Raw genomic sequence first — 20,991 nt, 5'->3', positions numbered from 1 at the left:
TTCAAATTGTGAATGCCAAATTTGCTATTGAAAATATTTCTGAGAAAAAGTTGCTGACTCGCTTACTGCTATATACTCATACAATAATAGATTGCTAAAGGAAATGACATCTACAATAGCGGTCTAGAAATTCTTTGTGCAAAAAAAAAGTGTAACACTGAGGTTGGATGCCTTTGACAAAATCGTAGTTTTGCTTATAAATATGAGCCAGAAAAGATAAAAAACATTGGTCAAAATTGCAAAACAATAATTTACAATGAGGTTAATTGAACCCCAAAGGTACAATTTCAAGGGTTTTAGTAAAATTCAGTCAAATATTTCTACAACAAGTACATTGTCCCTTTAGATTTGTACGGGGCATGCTTGAAACTTCTGAGGGGCACTGGAGGCCGTCTGTCAATATTTCAAACTGCGGGAAGCACGGACGACCGCTGGACACGTCACCCCCTGTGCGCCCCCAGCTACGGCCCTCCGGAATATTGGTGAAAATATTTAAATCTGGGTTTAACTTTAGCAAGTTACATTCATTACCATTGTGCAACTAGCTGACGCACAGAGTAGGCCTGCAGTTTGAAGCGTCTTTTATTCTTTCTTTCTTCAAAGCCGCATAAAATCTCTCGACCAATGCATGCTGCACACGCAGTGCAGAATTGTGTATTACAAAACCGTTTGACAATTAATGATTGTTTATGAGTCTGATGGTATATCTGATAGGATAATTTCATGAAGTGATGGCTGAAATGTTCGATTCCACGAGGCGAAGCCAAACAACATTGTTGTTCTAATGGATTTGCAAATACTTTAAATTAATTCACTGTGCTTTTAACCAAATATGTCCACATAATGGCAACAAAATATTGTGGCACCACTGAAATGAACTGGTATAATTCCAGACATTTGAGTTACTATCCACAATTATTTTATGACATCCAGACTGCAGTAAATGCATCGACTCAGAGAAGCCTCCATAGTCAGTGTACAAGCATCCGAACCATTTCGCTTTGTTAATTAATTACAGTGAGATGTTCCCTATTTTTGTTTTACAATTTTCACTGTGGAAATGCATCGAAGAAATTGCGTTGTTGATAAAAAGTACTTTCTACATTTTGAATACCAGAAATAGCATGATATAAAATGTTCCTAGAAAGCCATTTTATAAATGGGGTTTTATTGCATCTCCCGGGTACAAATATTGTCTTAAATCTGTTTAAGAATCTTTAGTGATTGCCGTGCCTCCACATTAAAGAAAAAGTACTTTTCCAAGAAGTACTTTTAAGACTCAGGAATGAAGTAAATTTAAACGTCTTCAAGGAGAAAGTATAATTAATTACTATAATAAATGCATACTTGTCAATGATGGAAATTTCCCTTGAAGTCTAAGTAATTCTAATTTTTATTTCTAAGTTAAAGGTTATTTTGCCAGTTAAGGTCTTTTGTATGTAAATGTAAATTTTAAAGCCAACTGCCACTAGTTTTTATTGTGTAACCTTAGAATTACATTAAGATCAGCAACTATAACCATAATATTTCTTTACAAGTCAGATACATGGCATACGGTGGCAGCAGAGGCAACCCCAGCTATAAACTCCTCACCCGAAATGGTTTTTCAGGAGAATTCCCATTAAAAGCCTCTCCCCTTTTCCTAATGAAAGAAGGAGGGGTTCATCGCTACCATGATTAGAAAGTCTTCGAAAATATTAGTCTTACCTCAAGACTGTTTTTACTGTTTTGAACGGTGTACCTTGCAGGCGACATGCCCTGGTGAACACCGCCAAAGAGCACTACCAGTAGAGGGCGCCATATTCACAACAGACGACCTGCCAGATAGTCTGGTTCCCTGCCCTATGATCCCATGACGACTCTTAATAATAAATCTTAGGTCAGGGTCACCCACAGATACAAATAGATATGATGCAAGGGTCAGGGGTCAGAAGTTGAGAGCCCAGGTGTTTTCGATTTCATCAGTGGCAATTAACATCTCAGAAATGAGGCTTTTGCCATCATATCCAGTGGGCAATACTGCAAGTATTGAGGAGGAACTAGACGGGTACATTCCCACTGTTTCAGGCACAAAGCCTACATTGATCAAGAAAATTAGATTCTGCATTTTGGCCAAGGCGACCTTCGATTTCAGTGTATAAAGTCAAATATTGTGGGATCAACAGTTGCCATTAGGATACAGGTGTACGCCCAACTACCCAGACCTTAACCAAACATCAACAATACCACCGAACATACCGAATATAGACCGGATGACTTTGGAATATTTCGGCTATTTCCAGAAAACTGGAGGAATTCCTCCAGTCTTAGTCACGTGTACATTGGGTGATGTACACGTGACCCTAATTGATTTGTAGAGTAGTCAGAATCATCGGGTCTGGCTGGTATCCAGACTAGCGTGCTCGGAATTTTTCAAGTAAGCGTGCCAGGCAGTCTGGTTCCCTGCCCAAAGATTTCCTGACGACCCTTGATAAAGAATCCGGTCAGGCATCGCCCACGGATAAAAATAGATATGACGCTAGGGTCAGAGGTCACAAGTTTTCATTCCCTTACGTGGTGAGTTTTAATTCAGCCGAGTGTTCCCTTTAGTAATGATCGAGACGCCGAAAAAACCCAGAAAATTCTAAATCATACGTAAGCATTTTGAATTTCTTTTAGTTCATCGATTCTTATACAGCAACATTCCCTCCATGCACACACCCATCAACAAGTAAGTTGTTTGTAACTTTGTTGTAATATATGCCAATGCATGATTGTTGACGGTTTACGCATCCAACGAGCCCACCTACCCGACCGGGAATAACCGAACATCAACGGTACTATCCGAACATGCAGAATGTAGACGGAAAACGTCGGAATATTTCGGCTATTTCCGGAAAACTGGTCCTGGTCATGTGACATTGGGTGATACCCACTGATCTCTATTATACTAGCGCTGTTTTCCAATGCTCAACTTCGTCTCTGTCTCAGGTTTTGTACCCGAAACCGATCCCCGATTGTGGGCCTGAAGCGTTTAAATTAAATTGGATTACTGTAATTTTTGGCTCTCTTACATCTTATTTGATGTTTTGTGGCACTATTAGACCAATTACTGCGCTTACAGCTTCAAAGTCAGGTAGTAAAAGACAGTTGAAGCCTGAGACAGAGCTAAAGTTGAGTGCGGCCGAGAGATCAGCGCCTGCCAGGCAGATAAGTTCTTGTGAATATAGTACTGTAGGGAGTGTAAAATAATCATTTACTCCGAGTTCATTTAACACAGGCAAAAAGTTCCACAAGTTAGGCTTATTGATAAAAACGGAAAATGCCAAGTCCATGCAAATTGGGGCCAAAATATAACACCGTTCTTAAGGGCCGAGTTAATAATCAACGCTCGTGACAATTCAACAGGTATGACAAGAGTTCAGTCAAAAAGCACTCACTAAGTCCTCCAAACTGAAGTCAAATGATTGCAGTGCTCGGGATACAGAATCATGAAAACCGGTACTTAACAAGACTGATGGTTATAGGCTGTAATCTACAAAATCTGAGCATGTGCTGACAACTTCACGTGTGTAAATTAAGTACATGTACACTGTACATGAAGCGCAGGGCAAAGTGTGAATATATGAAGCGCAATAAAAGAACAGTGTTGATCTTTAAGGTGCAGCTATACAGTACTAGGCTGTCCTCGGCATCGCTGCACGGTGTGTCAGCGTTGTGCAACGGATCCCTCGATCGATGCTTCAATAAATAACTTGTGTGTCCCGTGTCTGTATTTGTGTGCAGGCGTGATAAGGTTGGAGATAGGGATAGCGTTAGGGATAATGGTTAGGGGTAGGGTTGGGGTTAGAGATAGGGATAGGGTTAGAGATAGGGATAGGGTTAGGTATAATGGTTAGGGATAGGGTTGGGGTTAGGGGTAAGGTTAAGGATAGGGTTGGGATGAGGGGTAGGGTTAGGGATAGGGTTAGAGATTGAGGTTAGGGATATTGGTTAGGGATGGGGTTAGGGGTAAGGTTAGGGTAGGGTTAGACATAGGGTTAGGGATAATGGTTAGGGTTACGGATACGGTTAGGGGTAGGGTTAGGGTTATTATTAGCGATTATGGTTAGGGGTAGGGTTGGGGTTAGGGATAGAGATAAGGTTAGCGATAATGGTTAGGGATAGGGTTTGGGCTAGGGTTAGGGATAGGGTTAGGGTTAGGGGTAGGGTTGGAGATAGGGATAGGGTTAGAGATAGGGTTAGGAATAATGGTTAGGGATAGGGTTATTATTAGCGATAATGGTGAGGGGTAGGGTTAAGGGTAAGGTTAGGGATAGGGTTAGGGTTGGAGACAGGGATAGGGTTAGAGTTAGAGATTAGGAATAATGGTTAGGGTTACGGATAGGGTTAGGGGTAGGGTTAGGGTTATTGTTAGCGATAATGGGTAGGGTTAGGGGTAAGGTTAGGGATAGGGTTAGGTTTAAGGGTATGGTTGGAGATAAGGATAGGGATAGGGTTAGGGTTAGAGATATGGTTAGCGTTAATGCTTAGGGGTAGGGTTGGGGTTAAGGGTAGGGATAGGGTCAGAGTTAGAGAAAGGGTTGGAAATAGGGATAGGGTTAGAGATAGGGTAAGGGATAATGGTTAAGGATAGGGTTGGAGTTTGGGATAAGGTTAGGGATAGCGTTAGGGATAGGGGTAGAGATAGGGTTAGGGATAATTGTTGGGGATAGAGTTAGGGTTAGAGATAGGGTTAGGGATAATGGTTAGGGATAAGGTTGAGGTTAGCGATAAGTTTAGGGATAGGGTCGCGGATAGGGGTAGAGATAGGGTTAGGGATAATGGTTAGGGTTAAGGATAAGGTTAGGGTTAGAGGGTTAGGGTTAGGGTTGGGGTTAGGGGTAAGGTTAGGAATAATGGTTAGGGATAGGGTTAGGGTTAGGGTTATTATTAGCGATAATGGTGAGGGGTAGGGTTAGGGGTAAGGTTAGGGATAGGGTTAGGGATAATTGTTGGGGATAGAGTTAGGGTTAGAGATAGGGTTAGGGACAGTAGGGTGAGGGATATTGTTTGCGTTAGGGTTAGGATAGTGCGAGTGTTGGGGATAGGGTTAGAGAAAGGGATTTTTTGAGCTATATATTTACATCAACATTTGACACAACTGATTATACGACAACTAAAGTAAACATATTAAAAAATATCTTATAAAAATGACAGGAACAGTGCTCACTTTTCAAGTACATAAGGAAGTTCCTGTAAAGAAGCTCGATTCACAGGGCAGGGTATCTGAAGAAATAAACCACGTATCAGATTCACCACAAAATATAACATGTTATTTAGCAGAACTGCTCGGTTCCCGATTCACTTTCCCCCGGAAAAAATGGCCTGCATGATACCATTGGGGGTGCATTTCGCGAAATGGTTGTATTTTGTGATCCCACGGGGTCTTACAATAAGACATGCCATAATCATGAGGGATCAACGAGTCATTTCTATAAATCCCGAATTTGTGCCTGGCAGTTTCCAGTTTGGGTTATTTCTTTTGCTAAAGCCCTAAATTGCAGGCATATTTGGATAGAGGCGGGCGGCGACAATCACAGCTGGGCGAATAGTTTTACTACTTTGGAGGTATCGTCGAGGAAAGGCGAATAAAAACTAATTGTGGCTAAAACCCATAAAATTGAGAGGAAAAGTGATCTTCTGGCATGGCCATAATCTTGAATTTCCGCTGCAAAAAAGGAGACAAACCTCCTCCGAGAGTCAAGAGGCGGCGTTTTTACGCTCTGATATTTTACTACTTTCTACGAGCGCGTATTATGGTGTAGTGCAACCTGCCAGAGTTCAGGGCTGTACCACTACAGATAAATTCCCATAGACAGCAATGATAATGCCCACACTTCACAAATATTTAAAAAATACTCACCACTCTCACAGGTGTCCATACTGCACAGAAAAACGATGATCGATGTGTCCCCTTTCATTTTCCTTTCAATTTTCAGGGGGTTGACCAATGGATTTTTGAGAAATTTTCACCAGAAGCAGAGCACCCCTAAGAAGAAGAAAATGTCCCTGCCCAGAAAAGTGGCCATTTGGAAAAACCATCCCTCTGAAAAATGGCCAAAATAGTGCCACTTTCGGACCCGACTGCACCCAAATTGCTCATAATTGCAAGACCAAAGTCCGGGCTGGAGGTTCAGTGCCACATTTCTCCAATTCCTCGATTTCACTGCTCTGAGGACTCTCTACTATAGAATATTTTGAGTTTATAACTTTTATTAATGAGCTAGGCGGACAAATTTTGGCCTTGTTTGCAAGGGTGCACCCTCAGACGTGTCCGGACGTACGTGTAGTCCGTCCGGGAACTCTCTCATATTGATGCACGCATTTAATTTACCAAGGAGAAGCTGTCAGGGAGATTTGTGCGCGGGCCCCCTCGTGCATTTTGCTACATGATGCACTATTGCAGCGTTGTAATCACTCAGTCTTTGCGGAGCAAAATTCTGTGCGGTATTACTTGGTTAATGGTTTTGTTATCTACGTAAATATGAACGGCCGAAAGCGATTTCCTGAAATTGCCAAATGGTTAAGCTGGTGGTTATGTGATCGTCAGATGGTGGGTTCGAATCCCACTGGTGACTTTTATTTTCCCAAAGCTTGCTGTCAGTCAGTAGCTATAAGAGACTCTAATTTACCCCCGCCAAATACCAACAGTACCTTAGCCCACGGGATAAGCTCTTCTGCTGGGACTGTCCGCGAAGTCCAGGTGAGCGCCTTAGTACAGGTTCGAGACGTATGGCCGACTCGGCGGCCAGGGCTTAGGGGCTTGTCTCGTTTCCTCCCTTGCATGGTCGCTCGAACTCTTTTTGGAGTTAAATGGATGGGCAGGGAGGAAGTGTGGTGGGCCGGGAACCCCGAGATCCCAGAAGAGTCCTATATGGAAGCCGGTAACTGCGATTCCTTGCGAATTTCAGGAGTCCGTGCGCCTGAATGCTTGGTCAACACCACATAACTTTTCGATTTTCCCTCACTTCTTTTTTTTAAATTTTTTTTTTATTTCCTGAGCGCAAAACTCCCAAGGCAATTTTTTAGGTTGAATACATGCATTTTTAAAATCTATAATCTGAATTTGAGGCTTTTTATTTCAATGACAGCACACAATTAATTTGTTTTCACGTAAACCCTCAAAATGCACCTTTCTGTCTCAGTTGAGCTCGCTTTCAACTTTTGTTTCACTGTTTTCAAAGGGGGCTTTAATGAATCGTTGTTTTTTTCACGGTAATGAGAATTCCCATATTCAAGCACAACAGCCACGCTTTCCCAGTCAGGGATAGGAAGGGTTGGGGCTAGGGTTAGGGATAATAGGGTTAGGGATAGCGTTGGGGTTAGGGGTAAGGTTAGGGATAGGGTTAGGGGTAGGGTTAGGGATAGGGTTAGGGATAATGGTTAGGGATAGGGTTGGGGTTAAGGGTAAGTTTAGGGATAGGGGTAGAGATAGGGTTAGGGATAATGGTTAGTGTTAGGGATAGGGTTAGGGTTAGAGTTTTAGGGTTAGGGTTAGGGTAAGGGTTGGAGATAGGGATAGGGTTAGAGATAGGGTTAGGAATAATGGTCAGGGTTAGGGGTAGGGTTATTATTAGCGATAATGTTGAGGGGTAGGGTTAGGGTTAGGGGTAAGGTTAGGGATAGGGTTAGGGGTAGGGTTGGGAGATAGGGATAGGGTTAGAGATAGGGTTAGGAATAATGGTTACGGTTACGGATAGGGTTAGGCGTAGGGTTAGGGATATTATTAGCGATAATGGTTAGGGGTAAGGTTGGGGTGAGGGGTAATGTTAGGGATAGGGTTAGGGTTAGGGGTAGGTTTGGAGATAGGGATAGGGGTTAGGGTTAGAGATATGGTTAGCGATAATGGTGAGGGGTAGGGTTGGGGGTTAGGGGTAGGGTTTAGAGATAGGGTTGGAAATAGGGACAGGGTTAGAGATAGGGTTAGGAATAATGTTTAGGATAGGGTTGGGGTAGGGAGTTAGAGGGTTACAGTTAGGGGTAGGGTTGGGGTTAGGGTTAGGGTTATCGATAGGGTTAGGGATAATGGTTAAAGATAAGGTTAGGGTTTGGGATAGGGTTAGGGTTAGAGATAGGGTTGGAGATAGGGGTAGGGTTAGAGATAGGGTTAGCGATAATGGTTAGGGGTAGGGTTGGGGTTAGGATTAGGGAGTAGGGTTAGGGATAATGGTTAGGGATAGGGTTGGGTTAGGGATACGTTTACGGATAGGGTTAGGGATAGGGGTAGAGGATAGGGTTAGGGATAATGGTTAGGGTTAGGGATAGGTTTAGGGTTAGAGTTTTAGGGTTAGAGGTAGGGTTTGGGTTAGGGGTAGGGTTAGAGTTGAAGATAGGGATAGGCTTAGGGTTATAGATATGGTTGGAAATAGGGTTAGGGTTAGACATAGGGTTAGGGATAATGGTTAGGGATAGGGTTGGGGTTTAGTGATACGTTTAGGGATAGGGTTAGGGATAGGGGGAGACATAGGGTTAGGGATAGTGGTTAGGGTTAGGGATAGGGTTAGGGTTAGAGGGTTAGGGTTAGGGGTAAAGTTGGGGTTAGGGTTAGGGGTAGGGTTGGAGATAGGGTTAGGGTTAGAGATAGGGTTAGGAATAATGGAGAGGGTTAGGGGTTATGGTTAGGGGTAGGGTTGGAGATAGGGATAGGGTTAGAGATAGGGTAAGGGATAATGGTTAGGGTTAGCGATAGGGGTTAGGGTGTTAGGGTTAGGGGTAGGATTGGAGATAGGGATAGGGTTAGGAATTATGGTTAGGTTTAGGGATAAGGTTAGGGGTTGGGTTATTATTAGCGAAAATGGTGAGGGGGTAGGGTTAGGGGTAAGGTTACCGATAATGGTTTGGGGCAGGGTTGGGGTTAGGGTTAGGGATAGGGTTAGGGATAATGGTTAGGGTTGGGGTCAGGGTTAGGAATAGGGTAGGGTAAGGGTTGGAAATAGGGATGGGGTTAGAGATAGGGTTAGGAATAATGGTTAGGGTTACAGATAGGGTTAGGCGTAGGGTTAGGGTTATTATTAGCGATAATAGTTAGGGGTAGGGTTAGGGGTAAGGTTAGGGATAGGGTTAGGGTTATGGGTAGGGTTGGAGATAGGGATGGGGTTAGGGTCAGAGATATGGTTAGCAATAATGGTGAGGGGTAGGGTTGGGCTTAGGGGTAGGGTTAGAGATAGGGTTACGGATAGGGTTAGGGGTTAGGGTTAGAGATAGGGTTATGGATAGGGTTAGGGTTGGAGATAGGGTTAGGGATAATGGTTAGGGTTACGGATAGGGTTAGGGATAGGGTTAGGGTTAGAGATAGGGTTAGGGTTACGGATAGGGTTAGAGATAGGGGTAGGGTTAGAGATAGGGTTAGGGGATAATGGTTAACGATAGGGATAGGGTTAGGGTGAGGGTTAGGGTAAGTGATAGGGTAAGGGTTACGGATAAGGTTAGGGGTAGGGGTAGGGTTAGAGATAGGGTTAGGGATAATGGTTAGGGATAGGGTTTGGGTTAGGGTTAGAGTTAGAGATAGGGTTAGGGTTACGGATAGGGTTAGCGGTAGAGGTAGGGTTAGGGTTGGAGATAGGGTTAGGGATAAAGATAAAGGATAGGGTTGGGTTAGGAATAGGGTTAGAGATAGGAATAGGGTTAGGGACAGATGGGTGAGGGACATTGTTGGCGTTAGGGGTAGGATAGTGCGAGTGCTGGGGATAGATTAAAGAAAGGAATATTTTGAGCTATATATTTACATCAACATTTGACACAACGGAATATACGACTATATCCCTATATATCCCGAACCCTATCCCTATATATATGGATATAGTCGTATAGGGTTAGAGATAGGGTCAGGGATAAAGGTTAGGGATACGGATGGGGTTAGGTGTAAGGTTAGGGATAGGGCTAGGGATAGGGTTAGGGGTAGGGTTAGTGATAGGGTTAGAGATTAGGGTTAGTGAGAGGGTTAGGGATAGGGGTAGAGTTGGGGTTAGGGGTAGGGTTAGGGTTAGTGATAGGGTTAGGGTTACGGATAGGGTTAGGGGTAGGGTTAGGGTTAGAGATAGGGTTAGGGATACGTTTGGGGTTAGGGTTAGGGTTAGAGATAGGGTTAGGGTTAGGGTTAGAGATAGGGGTAGGGTTAGGGTTAGTGTTAGTGATAGGGTTACGGATAGGGTTAGGGTTACGGTCAGGGTTAGGGTTAGAGAAAGGCTTAAGGATAATGGTTAGGGATAGGTTTGCGGTTAGGGTAAGAGAGACGGTTAGGGTTACGGATAGGGTTAGAGATAGGGTTAGGGTTATGGATAGGGTTATGGGTAGGGGTAGGGTTATGGGTAGGGGTAGGGTTAGGGTAAGGGGTTGGGTTAGAGATAGGGTTAGGGATAATGGTTAGGGATAGGTTTGGGGTTAGGGTTAGGGTTAAAGATAAGGTTATGGGTACGATTAGGGTTAGTGATAGTGTCAAGGGTTAGGGGTAGTGTTAGGTTACGGGTAGAGATTAGGGTTAGTGATAATGGTTAGGGATAGCGTTGGGGTTAGCGATAAAGTTAGAGATAGGAATAGGATTAGGGATAGATGGGTGGGGGATATTGTTGGCGTTAGGGGTAGGATAGTGCGAGTGTTGGGGATAGGGTAAGAGAAAGGGATTTTTTGAGCTATATATGTACATCAACATTTGACACAACGGAATATACTACTATATCCCTATATATCCCTAACCCTATCCCTATATATAGGGATAGGGTTAGAGATAGGGTCAGGGATAATGGTTAGGGATACGTTTGGGGTTAGGTGTAAGGTTACGGTTAGGGGTAGGGTTAGGGTTAGAGAAAGGGTTAAGGATAATGGTTAGGGATAGGTTTGGGGTTAGAGATAGGGTTAGGGTTAGTTTTAGGGTTAGGGTTAGTTTTAGGGTTAGGGTTAGTGATAGGGTTACGGATAGGGTTAGGGTTAGGGGTAGGGTTAGGGTTAGAGAAAGGGTTAAGGATAATGGTTAGGGATAGGTTTGGGGTTAGAGATAGGGTTAGGGGTAGGGTTAGGGTTAGGGTTAGTGATAGGGTTACGGATAGGGTTAGGGTTAGGGGTAGGGTTAGGGTTAGAGAAAGGGTTAAGGATAATGGTTAGGGATAGGTTTGGGGTTAGGGTTAGGGTTAGAGATAGGGTTAGGGGTAGGGTTAGGGTTAGGGGTAGGGTTAGGGTTAGGGGTAGGGTTAGAGATAGGGTTAGGGATAATGGTTAGGGATAGGTTTGGGGTTAGGGGTTAGGGTTAGAGATAGGGTTAGGGGTAGGGTTAGTGTTAGGGTTACGGTTAGGGGTAAGGTTAGGGTTATGGATAGAGTTAGGGTTAGAGATAGGCTTAGGGTTACGGATGTGGTTAGGGGTAGGGTTAAAGATAGGGTTAGGGGTAGGGTTAGGGTTAGTGAAAGGGTCACGGATAGGGTTAGGGGTAGGGGTAAGGGTAGGGTTAGGGTTAGTGATAGGGTTAGGGTTACAGATATGGTTAGGGGGATAGGGTTAGAGATAGGGTTAGAGTTACGGATAGGGTTAGGGTTGGAGATAAGGTAAGGGATAATGGTTAGGGATATGGTTAAGGATAATGGTTACGGATAGGGTTAGGGGTAGGGTTAGGGTTACGGATAGGGTTAGGGTTACAGGTAGGGTTAGGGTTAGAGAAAGGGTTAAGGATAATGGTTTGGGATAGGTTTGGGGTTAGGGTTAGGGTTAGGGTTAGAGATAGGGTTAAGGGTTGTGTTAGGGTTAGGGTTAGGGTTAGAGATAGGGTTACGGATAGGGTTAGGGGTAGGGTTAGTGTTAGGGTTAGGGGTAAGGTTAGGGTTATGGATAGAGTTAGGGTTAGAGATAGGCTTAGGGTTACGGATGTGGTTATTGGGTAGGGTTAAAGATAGGGTGAGGGGTAGGGTTAGTGAAAAGGTCATGGATAGGGTTAGGGTTAGGGTTAGAAAAAGGGGTTAAGGATAATGGTTAGGGATAGGTTTGGGGTTAGGGTTAGGGTTAGGGTTAGAGATAAGGTTAAGGGTTGTGTTAGGGTTAGGGTTAGAGATAGGGTTTACGGATAGGGTTAGGGGTAGGATTAGGTGTTAGGGTTAGGGGTAAGGTTAGGGTTATGGATAGAGTTAGGGTTAGAGATAGGTTTAGGGTTACGGATGTGGTTATTGGGTAGGGTATAAAGATAGGGTGAGGGGTAGGGTTAGTGAAAAGGTCATGGATAGGGGTTAGGGTTAGGGGTTAGAAAAAGGGTTAAGGATAATGGTTAGGGATAGGTTTGGGGTTAGGGTTAGGGTTATAGATAGGGTTAAGGGTAGGGTTAGGGTTAGGGGTAGGGTTAGAGATAGGGTTAGGGATAATGGTTAGGGATAGGTTTGGGGTTAGGGTTAGAGATAGGGTAGGGTTAGGGTTAGTGTTAGGGTTAGGGGTAGGGTTAGGGGTTAGGGTAAGGGGTAGGGTTAGGGTTAGGGTTAGTGATAGGGTTACTGATAGGGGTTAGGGGTAGGGTTAGGGTTAGTGAAAGGGTTAAAGATAATGGTTAGGGATAGGTTTGGGTTAGGGTTAGGGGTAGGGTCAGGGGTAGGGTTAGAGATAGGGTTACGGATAGGGTTAGGGTTACGGGTAGGGTTAGGGTTAGAGAAAGCTTAAGGATAATGGTTAGGGATAGGTTTGGGGTTAGGGTTAGGGTTAATAGATAGGGTTAGGGGTAGGGTTAGGGTTAGGGGTAGGGGTAGGGTTAGGGGTAGGGGTTAGGGTTAGGGGTAGGGTTAGGGGTAGGTTTGGGGTTAGAGGTTGGGTTAGAGATAGGGTTAGGGATAATGGTTAGGGATAGGTTTGGGGTTAGGGTTAGGGTTAGAGATAAGGTTAGGAGTAGGGTTAGGGTTAGTGATAGGGTTAGGGTTAGGGTTAGGGTTAGGGGTAGGGTTAGAGAAAGGGTTAGGGATATGGTTAGGGATAGGTTTGGGGTTAGGGTTAGAGATAGGGGTAGGGTTAGGGTTAGTGTTAGGGGTAGGGTTAGGGTTAGGGGTAGGGTTAGGGTTAGGGTTAGTGATAGGGGTTACGGATAGGGTTAGGGTTAGGGGTAGGGTTAGGGGTAGGTTTAGGGTTAGAGGTTTGGGTTAGAGATAGGGTTAGGGATAATGGTTAGGATAGGTTTGGGGGTTAGGGTTAGGGTTAGAGATAAGGTTAGGAGTAGGGTTAGGGTTAGTGATAGGGTTACGGATAGGGTTACGGTTAGGGGTAGGGTTAGGGTTATAGAAAGGGTTAAGGATAATGGTTAGGGATAGGTTTGCGGTTAGGGTTAGTGCTAGGGTTAGAGATAGGGTTATGGGTACGGTTAGGGTTAGTGATAGTGTCAGGGTTAGGGGTAGTGTTAGGGTTAGGGGTAGGGTTAGAGATAGGGTTAGGGATAATGGTTAGGGATAGCGTTGGGGTTAGCGATAAAGTTAGAGATAGGAATAGGATTAGGGATAGATGGGTGGGGGATATTGTTGGCGTTAGGGGTAGGATAGTGCGAGTGTTGGGGATAGGGTTAGAGAAAGGGATTTTTTGAGCTATATATGTACATCAACATTTGACACAACGGAATATACTACTATATCCCTATATATCCCTAACCCTATCCCTATATATAGGGATAGGGTTAGAGATAGGGTCAGGGATAATGGTTAGGGATACGTTTGGGGTTAGGTGTAAGGTTACGGATAGGGTTAGGGGTAGGGTTAGGGTTATGGATAGGGTTAGGGTTAGAGATAGGCTTAGGGTTACGGATGTGGTTAGGGGTAGGGTTAGAGATAGGGTTAGGGGTAGGGTTAGGGTTAGTGAAAGGGTCACGGATAGGGTTAGGGGTAGGGGTAGGGTTAGGGTTAGTGAAAGGGTTAAGGATAATGGTTAGGGATAGGTTTGGGGTTAGAGATAGGGTTAGGGGTAGGGTTAGTTTTAGGGTTAGGGTTAGTGATAGGGTTACGGATAGGGTTAGGGGTAGGGTTAGGGTTAGTGATAGGGTTACGGATAGGGTTAGGGTTAGGGTTAGAGAAAGGGTTAAGGATAATGGTTAGGGATAGGTTTGGAGTTAGAGATAGCGTTAGGGGGTAGGGTTAGGGTTAGGGTTAGAGATAGGGTTACGGATAGGGTTACGGTTAGGGTTAGGGTTAGAGAAAGGGTTAAGGATAATGGTTAGGGATAGGTTTGGGGTTAGGGTTAGGGTTAGAGATAGGGTTAGGGGTAGGGTTAGGGTTAGGGTTAGGGTTAGAGATAGGGTTAGGGATAATGGTTAGGGATAGGTTTGGGGTTAGGGTTAGAGATTAGGGTTAGGGTTAGGGTTAGGGGGTAAGGTTAGGGTTATGGATAGAGTTAGGGTTAGAGATAGGCTTAGGGTTACGGATGTGGTTAGGGGTAGGGTTAAAGATAGGGTTAGGGGTAGGGTTAGGGTTAGTGAAAGTGTCACGGATAGGGTTAGGGTTAGGGGTAAGGGTAGGGTTAGGGTTAGTGATAGGGTTAGGGTTACAGATAGGGTTAGGGGGACAGGGGTAGAGATAGGGTTAGAGTTACGGATAGGGTTAGGGTTGGAGATAAGGTTAGGGATAATGGTTAGAGATAGGGTCAGGGATAATGGTTAGGGATAGGGTTAGGGTTACGGATAGGGTTAGGGTTATGGATAGGGTTACGGATAGGGTTAGGGTTAGTGATAGGGTTACGGATAGGGTTAGGGTTAATTGTAGGATTAGGGTTAGAGAAAGGGTTAAGGATAATGGTTAGGGATAGGTTTGGGGTTAGGGTTAGGGTTAGGGTTAGAGATAGGGTTAGGGGTAGGGTTAGGGTTAGGGTTAGTGATAGGGTTACGGATAGGGTTATGGATAGGGTTAGGGTTAGGGTTAGAGAAAGGGTTAAGGATAATGGTTAGGGATAGGTTTGGGGTTAGGGTTAGGGTTAGAGATAGGGTTAGGGGTAGGGTTAGAGTTAGGGTTAGTGATAGGGTTAGGGTTAGAGTTAGGGGTTGGGTTAGAGATAGGGTTAGGGATAATGGTTAGGGATAGGTTTGGGGTGAGGAATAGGGTTAGAGATAGGGTTAGGGGTGGGGTTAGGGTTAGTGTTAGGGTTAGGGTTAGGGGTAGGGTTAGGGGTAGGGTTAGGGTTAGAGGGTTAGTGATAGGGTTAGGGGTAGGGTGAGGGTTAGTGTTAGGGTTAGGGGTAAGATTAGGGTTAGGGGTAGGGTTAGAGAAAGGGTTAAGGATAATGGTTGGGGATAGGTTTGGGGTTAGGGTTAGAGATAGGGGTAGGGTTAGGGTTAGTGTTAGGGGTAGGGTTAGGGGTAGGGTTAGGGTTAGTAATAGGGTTACGGATAGGGTTAGGGTTAGAGAAAGGCTTAAGGATAATGGTTAGGGATAGGTTTGGGGTTAGGGTCAGGGTTAAAGAGTAGGGTTAGGGGTAGGGTTAGGGTTAGGGTTAGGGGTAGGGGTTAGGGGTAGGGTTAGGGTTAGGGTTAGGGGTAGGGTTAGGGGTAGGGTTAGGGTTAGAGGTTGGGTTAAGAGATAGGGTTAGGGATAATGGTTAGGGATAGGTTTTGGGTTAGGGTTAGGGTTAGGGTTAGAGATAAGGTTAGGAGTAGGGTTAGGGTTAGTGATCAGGGTTACGGATAGGGTTACGGTTAGGGGTAGGGTTAGGTTATAGAAAGGGTTTAAGGATAATGGTTAGGGATACGTTTGCGGTTAGGGTTAGTGTTAGGGTTAGAGATAGGGTTATGGGTACGGTTAGGGTTAGTGATAGTGTCAGGGTTAGGGTAGTGTTAGGGTTAGGGGTAGGGTTAGGGGCAGGGTTAGAGATAGGGTTAGGGATAATGGTTAGGGATAGCGTTGGGGTTAGCGATAAAGTTAGAGATAGGAATAGGATTAGGGATAGATGGGTGGGGGATATTGTTGGCGTTAGGGGTAGGATAGTGCGAGTGTTGGGGATAGGGTAAGAGAAAGGGATTTTTTGAGCTATATATGTACATCAACATTTGACACAACGGAATATACTACTATATCCCTAACCCTATCCCTATATATAGGGATAGGGTTAGGGATATATAGGGATAATGGTTAGGGATACGTTTGGGGTTAGGTGTAAGGTTACGGATAGGGTTAGGGGTAGGGTTAGGGTTATGGATAGGGTTAGGGTAAGAGATAGGCTTAGGGTTAGGGTTAGAGATAGGGTTAGGGGTAGGGTTAGGGTTAGTGAAAGGGTCACGGATAGGGTTAGGGTTAGGGTTAGGGGTAGGGTAGGGTTAGAGAAGGGTTAAGGATAATGGTTAGGGATAGGTTTGGGGTTAGAGATAGGGTTAGGGTAGGGTTAGGGTTAGTTTTAGGGTTAGGGTTAGTGATAGGGTTACGGATAGGGGTTAGGGGGTAGGTTTAGGGGTTAGTGATAGGGTTACGGATAGGGTTAGGGGTTAGGGGTAAGGTTAGGGTTAGGTTTAGAGAAAGGTTTAAGGATAATGGTTAGGGATAGGTTTGGGGTTAGAGATAGGGTTAGGGGTAGGGTTAGGGTTAGGGGTAGGGTTAGGGTTAGGGTTAGGGGTAGGGTTAGAGAAAGGGTTAAGGATAATTGTTAGGGATAGGTTTGGGGTTAGGTTTAGGGTTAGATATAGGGTTAGGGGTAGGGTTAGAGATAGGGTTAGGGGTAGGGTTAGGGTTAGGGGTAGGGTTAGAGATAGGGTTAAGGATAATGGTTAGGGATACGGTTGGGGTTAGGGGTTAGGGTTAGAGATAGGTTAGGGGTAGGGTTAGGGTTAGGGTTAGGGGTAAGGTTAGGGTTATGGATAGAGTTAGGGTTAGAGATAGGCTTAAGGTTACGGATGTGGTTAGGGGTAGGGTTAAAGATAGGGTTAGGGTAGGGTTAGGGTTAATGAAAGGGTCACGGATAGGGGTAGGGGTAAGGGTAGGGTTAGGGTTAGTGATAGGGTTAGGGTTACAGATAGGGTTAGGGGGATAAGGGTAGAGATAGGGTTAGAGTTACGGATAGGGTTAGGGTTGGAGATAAGGTTAGGGATAATGGTTAGGGATAGGGTTACGGATAGGGTTAGGGGTAGTGTTAGGGTTAGGGTTACGGATAGGGTTAGGGTTAGGGTTAGTGATAGGGTTACGGATAGGGTTAGGGTTAGGGGTAGGGTTAGGGTTAGAGAAAGGGTTAAGAATAATGGTTAGGGATAGGTTTGGGGTTAGGGTTAGGGTTAGAGATAGGGTTAGGGCTAGGGTTAGGGTTAGAGATAGGGTTAGGGGTTAGGGGTGTCAAGGGGTAGGGTTAGGGTGGGTTGGGTTAGAGATAGGGTTAGGGATAATGGTTAGGGATAGGTTTTGGGGTGAGGAATAGGGTTAGAGATAGGGTTAGGGGTGGGGTTAGGGTTAGAGATAGGGTTAGGGCTAGGGGTAGGGTTAGGGTTAGGGTTACGGATAGGGTGAGGGGTAGGGTTAGGGTTAGTGATAGGGTTACGGATAGGGTTAGGGTTAAGGGTAGGGTTAGAGAAAGGGTTAAGAATAATGGTTAGGGATAGGTTTGGGGTTAGAGATAGGGTTAGGGTTAGGGTAGGGTTAGGGTTAGTGATAGGGTTACGGATAGGGTTAGGGTTAGGGGTAGAGTTAGGGTTAGAGAAACGGTTAAGGATAATGGTTAGGGATAGGTTTGGGGTTAGAGATAGGGTTAGGGGTATGGTTAGGGTAAGTGATAGGGTTACGGGTAGGGTTAGGGTTGGGGTAGGGTTAGTGTTAGGGTTAGGGGTAAGGTTAGGGTTATGGATAGAGTTAGGGTTAGAGATAGGCTTAGGGTTACGGATGTGGGTTATTGGGGTAGGGTTAAAGATAGAGTGAGAGGGGTAGGGTTAGTGAAAAGGTCATGGATAGGGTTAGGGTTAGGGTTAGAAAAAGGGTTAAGGATAATGGTTAGGGATAGGTTTGGGGTTAGGGTTAGGGTTAATAGATAGGGTTAATGGTAGGGTTAGGGTTAGGGGTAGGGTTAGAGACTAGGGTTAGGGATAATGGTTAGTGGATAGGTTATGGGGTTAGGGTTTAGAGACTCTGGGGTAGGGTTAGGGTTAGTAGGTTAGGGTTAGGGGTAGGGTTAGGGGTAGGGTTAGAGGTAGGGTTAGGGTTAGGGTTAGTGATTGGGTTACTGATAGGGTTAGGGTTATGGGTAGGGTTAGGGTTACAGAAAGGGTTAAAAATAATTTTTAGGGATAGGTTTGGGGTTAGGGTTAGGGGTAAGAGATGGGTTTAGGGGTAGGGTTAGGGGTAGGGTTAGGTAGGGATAGAGGTTAGGGATAATGGTAGGGTAGGTTTGGGGTTAGGGGTTAGGGTTAGTGGGGTTAGGGTTAGGGTGTGGGGTAAGTGGTTAGGGTTTAGGTGGTAAGGTTAGGGTTATGGATAGAGTTAGGGTTAGAGATAGGCTTAAGGTTACGGATGTGGAGAGGGGGTAGGGTTAAAGATATGGGATTATGGGTAGGTGGTTATGGTTAGTGAAAGGGTCACGGATAGGGTTTAGGGGTTAGGGGTTAAGGTTTAGAGTAAGGGTTAAGGATAATGGGTTAGGGATAGGTTTGGGGTAAGAGATAGGGTTAGGGGTAGGGTGTAGGGTTAGTTTTAGGGTTAGGGTTAGTGATAGGGTTACGGATAGGGTTAGGGGTAGGGTTAGCGATAGGGTTAGGGGTAGGGGTTAGGGTTAGTGATAGGATTACGGATAGGGTTAGGGTTAGGGGTAGGGTTAGGGTTAGAGAAAGGGTTAAGGATAATGGTTAGGGATAGGTTTGGGGTTAGAGATAGGGTTAGGGGTATGGTTAGGGTAAGTGATAGGGTTACGGATAGGGTTAGGGGTAGGGTTAGGGTTAGTGATAGGGTTACGGATAGGGTTAGGGTTAGGGGTAGGGTTAGGGTTAGGGGTAGGGTTAGGGTTAGGGGTAGGGTTGGGGTTAGGGTTAGGGTCAGAGATAGGGTTAGGGATAATGGTTAGGGATAGGTTTGGGGTTAGGGGTTAGGGTTAGAGATAGGGTTAGGGGTAGGGTTAGGGGTAGTGTTAGGGTTAGGGGTAGGGTTAGAGATAGGGTTAGGGATAATGGTTAGGATAGGTTTGGGGTTAGGGTTAGGGTTAGAGATAGGGGTAGGGTTAGGGTTAGTGTTAGGGTTAGGGGTAGGGCTAGGGGTAGGGGTAGGGTTACGGTTAGGGTTAGGGTTACGGATAGGGTTAGGGGTAGGGTTAGGGTTAGAGAAAGGGTTAAAGATAATGGTTAGGGATAGGTTGGGGTAAGGGTTAGGGTTAGAGATAGGGTTCGGGGTAGGGTTAGGGTTAGTTTTAGGGTTAGGGTTAGTGATAGGGTTACGGATAGGGTTAGGGTTAGGGTTAGGGGTAGGGTTAGGGTTTAGAGAAAGGGTTAAGGATATTGGTTAGGGATAGGTTTAGGGTTAGAGATAGGGTTAGGGGTAGGGTTAGGGATAGGGTTAGAGATAGGGTCAGGGATAATGGTTAGGGATACGTTTGGGGTTAGGGGGAGGGTATGGGAAAGGGTTAGGGGTAGGGTTATGGATAGGGTTAGGGTTAGGGGTAGGGGTAGGGTTAGGGTTAGAGAAAGGGTTAAGGATAATGGTTAGGGATAGGTTTGGGGTTAGGGTTAGGTTTAGAGATAGGGTTAGGGTAGGGTTAGGGTTAGGGTTAGGGTTAGAGATAGGGTTAGGGATAATGGTTAGGGGATAGGTTTGGGGTTAGGGCTAGAGATAGGGGTAGGGTTAGGGTTAGTGTTAGGGTTAGGGGTAGGGTTAGGGGTAGGTAAGGGGTAGGGTTAGGGTTAGGGTTAGTGATAGGGTTTACTGATAGGGTTAGGGTTAGGGGGTAGGGTTAGGGGTTAGTGAAAGGGTTAAGGATAATGGTTATGGATAGGTTTGGGGTTAGGGTTAGGGTAAGAGATAGGGTTAGGGTTAGGGTTAGGGGTAAGGTTAGAGATAGGGGTAGGGATAATGGTTAGGGATAGGTTTGGGGTTAGGGGGTTAGGGTTAGAGATAGGGTTAGGGGTAGGGGTAGGGTTAGTTTTAGGGTTAGGGGTAGGGTTAGGGTTATGGATAGAGGTTAGGAGTTAGAGATAAGAGGAGTTAGGGGTAGGGTTAAAGATAGGGTTATGGGTAGGGTTAGGGTTAGTGAAAGGGTCACGGATAGGGTTAGGGGTAGGGTTAGGGTTAGGGTTAGAGAAAGGGTTAAGGATAATGGTTAGGGATAGGTTTGGGGTTAAAGATAGGGTTAGGGGTAGGGTTAGGGTTAGTTTTAGGGTTAGGGTTAGTGATAGGGTTACGGATAGGGTTAGGGGTAGGGTTAGAGATAGGGTTAGGGTTAGGGGTAGGGTTAGGGTTAGTGATGGGGTTACGGATAGGGTTAGGGTTACGGGTAGGGTTAGGGTGAGAGAAAGGGTTAAGGATAATGGTTAGGGATAGGTTTGGGGTTAGAGATAGAGTCAGCTGTAGGGTTAGGGTTAGGGGTAGGGTTAGGGTTAGAGATAGGGTTAGGGTTACGGATAGGATTAGGGTTAGGGTTAGGGTTAGAGATAGGGTTAGGATTAGGGTTAGGGTTAGGGGTAGGGTTAGGGTTAGGGGTTAGGGTTAGGGTTAGAGATAGGGTCAGGGATAATGGTTAGGGATAGGTTTGGGGTTAGGGTTAGGGTTAGAGAGAGGGTTAGGGGTAGGGTTAGGGTTATTGTTAGGGTTAGGGTTAGGGTTATGGATAGAGTTAGGGTTAGAGATAGGCTTAGGGTTACGGATGTGGTTAGGGGTAGGGTTAAAGATAGGGTTAGGTGTAGGGTTAGGGTTAGTGAAATGGTCATGGATAGGGTTAGGGTTAGGGTTAAGGTTAGAGAAAGGGTTAAGGATAATGGTTAGGGATAGGTTTGGGGTTAGGGTTAGGGTTATAGATAGGGTTAGGGTTAGTGTTAGGGTTAGGGATAGGGTTAGAGATAGGGTTAGGGATAATGGTTAGAGATAGGTT

The sequence above is a fragment of the Acanthaster planci genome, linkage group LG01, assembly GCF_054643075.1.
Source record: "Acanthaster planci isolate LZ-2023a linkage group LG01, COTS_SCS, whole genome shotgun sequence".
NCBI classification, from domain to species: Eukaryota; Metazoa; Echinodermata; class Asteroidea; order Valvatida; family Acanthasteridae; genus Acanthaster; species Acanthaster planci.
This window is presented reverse-complemented; position numbering follows the sequence as displayed.